The sequence below is a fragment of the Apteryx rowi genome, unplaced genomic scaffold (assembly GCF_003343035.1).
Source record: "Apteryx rowi isolate R43461 unplaced genomic scaffold, aptRow1 scaffold_791, whole genome shotgun sequence".
NCBI lineage: Eukaryota > Metazoa > Chordata > Aves > Apterygiformes > Apterygidae > Apteryx > Apteryx rowi.
The window spans coordinates 135793-144797 of record NW_020451084.1 but is presented as its reverse complement, the minus strand read 5'-3'; positions in this window follow the sequence as shown (position 1 = coordinate 144797).

Here is a 9005-nt window from a genome sequence, read left to right as displayed (position 1 = left end):
ATGCCATATCAATTTACTTACCTCTTGCTGATTTTCCCCAAAATTATGGGAGAGCATCTCCTTCCTTCTTCGCAGAGGATCAAAGCCATGTTGACATGTTCAAGATCTTTCTTTACAACTGCTTTTCAGTCAGTCAGTTTTGGCATGTATAAGCGTCACTATGTCACTTCTTGATGACCAAACAGATGAAGCCTTCTTCAGTTTGCAAGAGCAGACCTACTGAGAAGGAAAAGGAAAGCAGAAAAAGTATGAAGAGCCACATAATGCAGGCAAGCCGTTCCTCTCCCCTTATTTATTTATACAGGTGCTTCATCTACCACTGTTTTTCAATCCAATATTGAAACAACATTGCATAAAAAGTTCTCAGACATCAACCAGCAATAAGTACCCCTTTTTGTCATTGCCTCACAATTTGTAAACAGGCTAAATTTTTTAAGTTTGTGCATAGGCCAAGTGTGGAGACACCATCACTGCCACACACCTGCAGATCATGCTGCAGTTTTCCAAACTACTGGGAACTCTGCAGGTTACCTACCTYCTCCTCCATTCTGAGGTTGCAGCTGCTTTTCTGATTAAGATTCAGAGCAAATAAAGAACTAAACCCAGCAAAGACTGGCTGTGTGAAAAGAACACAGACAACATTTATTAAATCACACATTCTTTAGGTATATCTGGCTTTTTATTACAAAAAGCATGCAGTCTTTCTGCTGTAGAGAGAGTTTAGCTTCCCATTTACATTACTGTCATGCATATCAGAGCTAGCCACTAGAAGTCTTCTCACAGAAGTGCCCATCACTTCATCCTGCCTCTAGGTCTACCTCTTTCTTATAAATAATGCTGATAAATCTGATCTAAGTCAATCCAGTTACATTTTTAAGTGTGTTTCTGCAACCAAAAGCACTTCCACTTTTTCTGCTTTATCAGCCAATACATTAGAGAAATGACTTTCTCACCCTGCAAGCTTTACTTCCTGACTGCAGGAAAACCCCTGCTACATTTATATGTACAACAAGCAGAACGTGATTCTTCCCATATACAAGTCTGTTTAGGTTACCAGTAGTGATCACAGAAGACAGCTAAAGCATCTCAGTCAGTCACCTCATTATAGCCATCAGACAAGCCTACACTGTGTGTGCTCAGCAGGAAAAACACAGCAGCACATGAATAGCTCTGGAAATGAAACAGTGCCAAATGCTTCAATCTGCTGTCAACTCTGGGAAGAGCAAGCATAAGCATAATTAGATTTTCAGTGGCACAGGCTAGTTAGCTATCAAGCTACCGTACTCCTTCTCAAATAGAAAGGGCATCTTATTGTAACTATATCAGAGCCCAGCAGGGTGTGAAGTGCAGCACAGCATTTTCAGGGTCAAGCAGAGCAGGGGGCTGATATGCATTTTATGTATGGCATCAAACATTCACAATATTTTTCCAATGTGATAGAAAATTATTTACAACAGAATTAACTCATGCAGTTTATGAAGTTCAGTGAAATCTGCCACAAAGCATTGGCAAATATTCACCCCTCTGCAATTTCAAAGCCTGCAGTAAGACCAGAGAGACAGGAGTCACGCGCTTTTCCCTAGTCATGGATTGCCAGAATTGATTCATTCCTCTCTGCAGACCTCAGAGAGGATCTCACTTATTTCACTGCTGGGTTGACCACTTCAGGTCACTGCCAGGGTACAGCCTAGTTTGGGTAGACTCAGGATGGGGCTCGCTCATTCTTCAGCTGGTCACAGAGAGCCTGGGCATGCAGACCACTGCCAGGCCAGCTGCACCTCCAGCCACTCTGTGAAAGGCTCTCCATTACAGAATCACAGAATCTCTGAGGTTGGAAGGGACCTCTGCAGATCATCTAGTCCAACCCCCCTGCTCAAGCAGGGTCACCTAGAACACGTTGCACAGGATTGCGTCCAGGCGGCTTTTGAATATCTCCAGAGAAGGAGACTCCGCAACCTCTCTGGGCAACCTGGTCCAGTGCTCTGTCACCCTCACAGTGAAGAAGTTCTTTCCTCATGTTCAGATGGAGCTGTCTGTGTTTCAGTTTGTGCCCGTTGCCTCGCGTCCTGTCACTGGGCACCACCATCCTCTTGACACCCTCCTTTCAGACACTTGTACACGTTGATAAGATCTCCTCTCAGCCTTCTCTTCTCCAGGCTAAACAGGCCAAGCTCTCACAGCCTTTCCTCATAAGAGAGATGCTCCAGTCCCCTAATCATCTTTGTAGCCCTTCGCTGGACTTGCTCCAGTAGTGCCACATCCCTCTTGTACTGGGGAGCCCAGAACTGGACACAGTACTCCAGATGTGGCCTCACGAGGGCTGAGCAGAGGGGGAGAATCACCTCCCTCGACCTGCAGAGGGGGCTTCATCTCTGCCCTATGTCTTCCTTCCCACAACCTAGATTTCTTTCAGCTGGAACTGAATGGAGAAAGAGAATGTACAGTGCCATCGAACTCTATTTTTGCTTTCAGTCTTCAATTCTACAAAGTTGTGCTGTCGAGTATATTTCTTTAGAGCATTCATTTGACAAATGATGCATTTTATTATTTGTACCTGACATGAAGCAGACATCAGGATGCTTCATATGAATGAAACAGCATGCCTATTTCCTTTCTTTAGAAATGTTACAAAAGCATCTATTACTTTCATATCAGGGATAGTTTAGTACTGACTTTTAAACCATTTTCATGGGATTCTGCATCATTAAAAACCAAGAGATTAACAAACTATTTTTTCCAAAGTATTCGAACAGCTAGCTTTGTTTAGTATAACAAAATTGGACACAAAAGTACATTCTTGCCATTTACATCTGGACACGCTTAAATAAGAAGCAAGACTAATTATATTTCCTGAAAATGTAGAAATGCACGGAGAAAAATATTTCATGCAGTCTGAGATTTACTTCCATTGTATTAGACCATTAAGGTCCCAACATTTTGTAAAACTAATATACTTTTAGTATTTAAACTACATTTCTCTCCAAAAGCCTTTTTAAATTTTGTGCTAATGCAGCTTCCTTACTACTTGTTTTTTTCCACTGCTGTTTTAAACTATATTGGCAACTCAGAAAGAGACAGAAATTATTGATAAAATGATCTGAGTGGTGATAAAAAGGTCTTACAGAGGAAGCTTAATAGATTGTACTCCTTAAATCTAGCAAAGAGAAATCAAGGACTGATTTTAAGTACTCAGTATATAATTCTACAATAATAAAATAATAAAGAATATAGAATACAAAATGTTAGGTTATACGTGCTAGTCCACACACACGCAGAGGTGCACAGAGAGTGACGGGCAAGCAGGCAGAACCTGAATTACGTGACCAGCCCATCAAGGCTCATCTCCACCTGCCCAGCGGAGCACAGGGGCACGGCGGCGCAGGGACCCACCTCGCCTCCTCAGAGAAGGGATACCCTGTCTGGCCCCTCCAGGGCTGTCCCAGGGGAGCACCAGCCCCATGGGCCAGGGTGAAACCTGGCTGAGAAGGGAGGGATCTAGGTGATGTGGGGAGGAACAAGCCTTGGAAACTAGAGGAATAAGGGGATAAAAGAGGCTGGACCCCTGTAAGCAGGTTGCTGGTCAGGACACTTGCACCTGACCAGCACTGTCTGTCCTTAAATTCCTTTCTAACTCTTTTCCTGGGTGAGGGACTCTGATCTGTGCACACGTGTTTGTGGAGGTCAGCATGCCAGCAACTGAGCTGGGACCACAGGGGCACCTGTGTCTGTGCTGCTAGCAACTGGAGCTGTTCACCTGCGTGGCCAGCCATGCATATATGTGTTGTGTATGTGTGGATTTCAGTAGCACCCGTTAAAGTGAAGTTTTAGTGATGCTGACTGAATAGTTTGCTTGAATGGAAAATCAAGCAGCGTAATAAGAATCACAGCGAATCTGACATCTCTTGGTGTTTTCACATCAGATGAGACGACTTTTCCAGAAAACCTTTAGTTAAGCAAGTTATTGTGACCAAGAGTAAATCAGACTATAGTCTTTGACCCAAGTTGCTCAGAAGGTCAGTATCTACCATTTCTTTTTGTGTACAAAAAGAACACAGCTCGGGTTTCACAGATTTTATTTATGCTTTACTACCCAATTATGGTGGTACATACTGAACTAAAAGCTGGTTTCCTGTGTGCTGGCTCTAACAATCAGCTCAGAGTGAACCCAACTTTTTCTATTACACTGGGCCATTTGTGCTTGTCAAAAACATGCAGATATTTCTGCAACCACAGCTGGCTCCATCTTACTCTTTGATGGTAACTGTCTAAATATACAATCAAAGGGATGGACCAAGCAATCAAATAAGTATTAAAATAGAAACATATTATGCATGCATGCATGCAAAGAAAACAGGTCAGATTACAATTAGTCTCCTTAGACTCTAAAAGGATTCTACACTCAGGTTAACTTTGAGCTTGCTCTTGTAAGTTTAAACACAGAGAGCAAATATTCAAGACAATATGGACCTGGTTGCAGTACCTATCCTCTTATTTGGAAGAAATCAAATATTTCCTACTGATGGCAGCTCTGAAGGGATGTTTATTACTTGTCTTATTCTGACCTTTTCTCACTGGGGATGCAACAGAGGTTGGATTGGGATAGAATTCTTCTTCTAAATATATCAGAAAACATACTGTAGATTACTAATTGCTCTGATGCAGTATTAAAGGGTTTCTTTCTCTATTTAGGCATAAGGAAAACAAAAGAAAAACATTTAGAAAAAATTTACCTCAAAACTGGATCATGTTTCTCATAAAACTGGTTCATATGGGGGTGGAGGGAAAGAGATTGAGAGAGAAGGAATCTGCCATTTTCTGCACTCATAACTATATTGATTTCAGCAAGATGATGAAAACTCAAGAAACAAATTGTCTTTAGATTAATATATCCTTTTTTGTTGTTGTTTCCCTGATGCTAGTGTAGTGTAGGTGTCTGAATCATTCTGAATGATGGAAAAGAGAACATCCTAGCAATTGAAAAGCATGTTCTTTAGGCAGATGTCTAAGGGTCCCTCCCCCCCAACCCAAAGTCTGATAAATCACAAACAGACTTTTACAGATGTTGTTATATTTTCAAATAATAAGAAGAAAGCAGAGAGGGGACAGCCACATGCCTCAATGTAGCTAAAGCTGAGCCGTGGGGATGCCCCTAACATCCCATCCCAATCTCAGGACCTTCCACATTGGTTCTGCCTCCAAGCTGCCATGTGAACTTTTTTTCTTTTTTTTTAATGATTTGGACAAGCTCAAATATATTTGCTGTTTGCTCAGAGCTCAGCAGCTGAGCTTGCTGCCCAGCCTCCCTGCTTGTTATTGCTGATCCTTCCTGCAGTGAGGCAAGGGCAGAGTTGTTTACAGTTCGACACCCTTCTCTGGTAATATCTGTGTTTTATTAGACGTTACCATGTTGTTAAACCTAGTAAAAATTTTTTAGGCAGTACAAGTCTGGCTGGTAGACACAATTCAGAGATGGAAAAGTGGCCTAAAGCACGTGAATTGCRACTCTTACTAGTGTGGACATTTAGGACAGTTTTTGGACGCTTAGGGCACATTCTGCCAAACCCCGGCAAAAGGAAGTGACCCATTTCACTTTAGTAAATCCAAATGGGACATTTCAGTGCCAGCTTTTCACAGTCTGAACTGTATGTCTTCTGAAACCTTCCATTCCATCCATGCTTTAGGTATTTCCATTTCTTCAATCTCAATTTGCGGATAAATAACAATTTTTGAAAACTCTGGAAATACTCTGGGGATGCAAATTCTAAATATTCAACCAGCTCTCATAATTAGAATGATTTTACCCTGTCCTGCATGGTCCAGTTTCATGGCTGAAAAGGTAGTCATTCTGAATGGCACTCGCACCCAAATGAAAGCAAAAAGCAGAATGTAGAATCAAATGTGACCAAAGGTTAATAAAACTGGAAGCATTCAGTCTACAGAAGAGACAGACATGATATTTGTGCACAGATAAGTAAGAAGGATGTTAGCCACAGGTTATGGCCATTGCAATTAGTCACCACAGACAGAACAAAACCATGAACCAAAGTTATTCCAGGAAACAGTCAAGCTAAACATTAGGGAAGGAAGTTTACTCACTTTAAAGAAATGGAGCTGTCAAATAAAATTTCAGACTTGCAATAATTGAAAATATTCTAGGCTGGGCCAGGCATCCAGAAGTGGATGAGGAATAATGAAATCAACCCCACCACAAAACAGGAGGAAAAAAATAAATAAGCTATTTGCAACTTCAGAATGGCAGAGGCAAGGCGAGAGACACATACACTCTGCATCTCCCCACTGCTCCAAAACACTTTATATAAGCAAAATAGTTTTTGCAGAGGAATAAGGATGAGAGAGAGAACATTGACTAGGCATGACTCATGTTATTTGTTTACAGAAAATGCTGTTAGTGAAAGATGATCACATACTTCCTTGCTGAAGTATCAGCCTGACTTCAAGCTTGTGAAGGCTGCTTTCACAGTTTTGGTTTGCTTTAAGTTGCAGGACCACAAAGTAGAGTAATTTATGACAATTTCAAAAAGACACATTTCTATGCTTTTAATGTTGTAAAACATGATATGCACATTTATGTAAATATTTTAAAGCCACAAATTAAGAAAGAAAACACCCAAGCTCATTTTTTTCTGAAACAGTATTTCTAGCTTCCAAAATATTTTGATAGTTTCTTTAAAGGTTAACAAATCAGCTTTTCCTACAAAATACTAAGGTTTCATCAAATTAGCATTTCATGACTGAAAGCATCCACCGAAAATTTTAGTTTCATTCTAAAAATACCAGAGTTGACATAAATAAAATTGCAAGATGAAAAGACAGTAAAATATAATTTTTGGAGGGGTCACAGAGGGGAAAAAAAGCATTTTGAAGTTGTCAAGGAATTCAGCTCAGCATTCTGAGAAAAATCGACATGACAAAGAAAAATGTAGAAAGGAAAGCTTAGAACTGTTAGCTTTAACTTCTGTAGGGGTAAGGTGAGCAGAGGCAGAAAAGAGGATATCAAAAGGATGATAAAAACTAAGGATTAGTTTGACTACTCTGATGCAAAATTTGAGACATTGCTTGGGATGAGAAGGTCTAGATAGTGGGGAATCTCCAATATTAAAATTACAGATGGAAGAAATAACAGCATTCAAGGAATTTACTTGTCTTCATACAAGACATTTGCAGACCTTGAAAAGAAGGAAAGGTGCACTCAGGTTGGCCTAGCCACATGCTGAAGTACTATCCGTGCTAAAGCTTCTTTTAAAAGAAGTAGAGTTAAGTCAAAGGTAAGTACTTTTAAAGCTTACTTCTTTATAATTTGGGACAAATAGATCTTGCTTCTCTGACTTCAGCCAAGCTTTACTATTTACATCAACACAAGTTTTAAGCCTTTATTCGCTAATAAATAGCTAAATTATATTTAACCATAGCGGTTAAACATATACAAGATAAGAAAGAGATACTTTAGCCATCCTGCGCATCTCTGTATGTAGTTTCAACACTCAGAGTTTAAAGAAAGCCTTCCCCTACCCCGCAAACACTTCTTGGAATCATATGTGATTAAATTTCTTTTTTATTCAACATGTAGCAGAAGGCCCTAATTTGTTACTGACAATCCTTTTGTATATTTTGCAGTCAAAATATAATCATTTCTAGGTTTCATTTCTAGGTCATTGCTAGGTTTTAGAGAAAAAACATTTCTAGGTTTTAGAAAAAACAAATTCAAAGCATATGACAAAACTTTCATAAGAAAAGAAGAAACCATCAGTGAATTCTATATACATTGTTTTAATTAAGTGATGATTGTTTAGAAAGCTTTCCATCAGCCTAGGAATCAAATGCCATAGCTCTCTTTCACTCTGAACAGCCGCTGTGCAAGTCTGCAGTAACAAACCATTGCAATTCATTGTGGCAAAAGTTTGATGGGTATTCACTTTTGCCTCAATACAGGTAATCTCTGATAAAGAAACAGCAGCTTCTTGAATTACTCCACCTAGTTTGAGCTACTTTTGCTATAAAAGATTCAAACCACAGGTCTTCAGTTCTTTAGGATTCTAGATCATGATAATTTCTTGATGCTAGTGACCCAAACATGGAAATGGAATTTCTCTTGTGACATAAAGGAAGTTTGAGGTTTTAAAAAACTTCACATGTTGAAATAAAATCCCAGTTAAAAAGAAAAAGAAAAAAAGCAAAAAGAAAAACTAGAGGTGATCCATTAATGGTTTCATCTACCTCCTCACTGCTACATAATCTATTACCATTATCATTCCACGATCTTTGTAGCACCAACTCGATCTTTACAGTATATCTTAGAATTAAGTGGAGACTAATATGATCATTTTAAATTCAATCTTATGTTCTCAGGATATATTGCCCTGATTGTCTCTTTTAATTGCTACACTAACTGATGTTTTAACCAGTTAGTAAGACCCACAGATGCTTTCATAAGTCTGAACAATCTTTGGCCAAAATATTTCAGAATACCAGACAGATAATTTATTTCAAGTTCATTCCTACATCGGTAGCAATCTGAAATTCTGGTATTTATCTTAGCCAGCCTTTGATAAGGCTTCTAATTCTTTACAATTCTTGTTGTTAACTTAAATACACAGGGCAGACTCTACCCATCAACAGTGTATTTCCATGAACAGATCTGATCCAGAGGCAAAAGTATGGACATTAACACTCTATGATTACAAACAGCTTGGAAAGACAGGTAAAACGTTCACAGTCTCTAGACAAGTTTTAGTGTTCTTTATTTTATAAATAGAATGCTGGTTTTGAAATAACACATGAGAAGTGTTCTGCTGTACTGCACCACTCTCCTGCCAGTCTCAGGTGTTTTAACTACTTTTTTTTATGTTCATGGACCAGATTTCTTAGAAAATATCAGTTGTTATCTCAAGGGAAAGAGAGTTAGGATTATATAGGCTACAATTAAGGTAAATTATTTCCTTCCTAAAGAAAAAATATTATTTTTGCCTGCTTCACCAGATGACAAT